Source organism: Chrysochloris asiatica, unplaced genomic scaffold, assembly GCF_000296735.1.
Source record: "Chrysochloris asiatica unplaced genomic scaffold, ChrAsi1.0 scaffold00303, whole genome shotgun sequence".
Lineage (NCBI taxonomy): Eukaryota > Metazoa > Chordata > Mammalia > Afrosoricida > Chrysochloridae > Chrysochloris > Chrysochloris asiatica.
This window is the reverse complement of record NW_006408821.1, coordinates 2,198,075-2,200,182: the sequence shown is the minus strand read 5'-3', so window position 1 is coordinate 2,200,182 and position 2,108 is coordinate 2,198,075. Positions and strand designations below refer to the sequence as shown.

General features: G+C 45.9%; 1 pseudogene; it reads right to left on the bottom strand.

Moving 5' to 3' along the window:
• Positions 1–340: 340 nt before the first annotated feature.
• LOC102831320 lies at positions 341–1,858 on the bottom strand (annotated as a pseudogene).
• Positions 1,859–2,108: the final 250 nt, after the last annotated feature.

The window sequence follows — 2,108 nt, the reverse complement described above, 5'->3', positions numbered from 1 at the left end:
AACACCAAAAAAAAAAAAAAATCACAGCCATGAACTTTGTTATAGTTAGAAGCTCTCTATAGTCTCCACAGCAACACTGAGCAAGCTCACAAGGATTCCCATTGGTTTAGTCTTAGTTAAACAACCATCTTGTCTTTAAAAGGAAAACAAAAAACTTGGCACACTGCCATTTAACTTGCTTTGATGTTTCTCCACAAATGGTGAAAAATACTAAAGTTCAGACAAGGAATAATCATAATATTGTGATCAACATTATAAATATGGAATTTAAAAAATTTAAAATATTTTCTGGTTTAAAAAATAAATCTGGTAGTCAATGCAGCTCTGCGGGGTGTCTTGTCTAGTAGTGCTGGACTCTGCACTCCTGGCAGTGCTCGCCTAAACCCATTTTCCCAGGACCTCCTTGTCAGCCTCTTCTTCCTTCCATCTTTTCCATTTAAGGGCCAGGGGCTCCCCTAGGATCACCTTGTCTTCTTCCACCAAAGTCACCTCGGTCCATGCCTCAGCCGCTATGGAAATCACCTCTGTCTCTACCATGACCCCCTCTGAACATTCCACCAGGACCGCCATGGTCCATTAGGCCACCTCTCCCACCTCACATGCCACCAGGGTCTCTCTGCTTCTGTCACCACCTGGGGGTGGGAAGAGTGGCAAGAGGAAAACTTCTGGTTTAGGAGCCTTACACTGGTTGCCTTCTGTTCTCCAGGCTAAATTCTGATTTCTACAGCCTGGATTAGGGCACTGCCATTCTCTAGCCTGGTGTTGGATGATTGCTCCTTCAGATGTGTTTCCTCAGGAACTTTGGGGTCCTCTTGAGGGGAAGCCACCTCTGTCTCCTTCACGACCTCCCATGCGACCCTTGGGTCCCCCAGGATCTCTTGGGCTCACTGGACATCCTCAGAATGATGGTGGTATCCCTCTGCCCTTGCGGTGTAGCATTCCATCCCGCATGCAGTTTGTTCATGGGAGGCTTCTTCCAAGCAAGAGAGACTTTAAGTTTGCTCCCTTGGAAATCTTTCCCATCAAACTATTCCAAGGTAGTCTTGGCAGTTGGTGGGTCTTCATAGTATATGGTGACACCGCCTTTGGGCTTCCCCGTTTCATTGTACAGGTAGATATAGATTATAAGATGCCCAGTTTTCTTGTTCATATTAACAATCCCACACTGCTTAAAGAAATCTGTCAGGTCATCTAGGGTCATGTTGTCATTTAATCCTTGCACTGTTGTCAGAGTCTTCATCTGGATCTACAGGTGGGCCTAAATCAAGATCTGGTCCTTCATCCATGGGTCCAGCAGGCTTATTGACGTCACCTCACTTTTTCCAAGGCCCATTCCACTGCATCCTCCTCCCCGCCCACCTCTACTCATGCCCCCACTATCAAATATCTCTCTTCCCCTGCCCAGTTGTCTGGGCCACTCATGCTCCAGTTCTCTCCTGGTCTGGAAAATCTTCCAGACTCCTGCCCATAAGCACCTATGCTAGTGGGGTGGTCCTGGGGAGCAGGGGGAGTGGAGGGTAACTAGTGGGCACCTGCTGCCTATTGCTGCTCTGCTGCCCATAGCTACTGTTTTGTCCATAGCTGCTTGGCTGTCCATAGGTATTCTACTGAGAGTAAATGCTCTGATCATAGCCAATCCTCTGTAAAGAGCAATAGCTAAAAGGAGGATAGGATGGAGGTACTGGCTGCATGGGGTAGCTCCCAGGAACCTGGGAATAACTGTAGTTACTCTGTCCATAACACATGCTGGGCTGGTTATAACCTCCTGTGCTAGACTAAGGATGACTAGTCTCAGCGGGCTTGCTACCATCCTGTGGTCTATAGCTTGGCTGTAGCTACTGTAGTCCATGAATGCCATTTTCTCTCCTTCCTCATTTCATCATACTATTTTTTATATAATCCAATTTCTCAAGTTATTTGTTCAGCATACAAATTGAATGTTTTCTTGTTGTTGTTAAGTGTTGTAAAGTCAATTCTTACTCGCAGTAACCAGCATAAGGCTTGCAAGGAGTGGCTGGTGGAATTGAACCACTGATATTGCAGTTAGCATTTGAGTGTCACAATTATGGTAAAAGGATACAATTCAGACACACAGCATTCCTGATTTT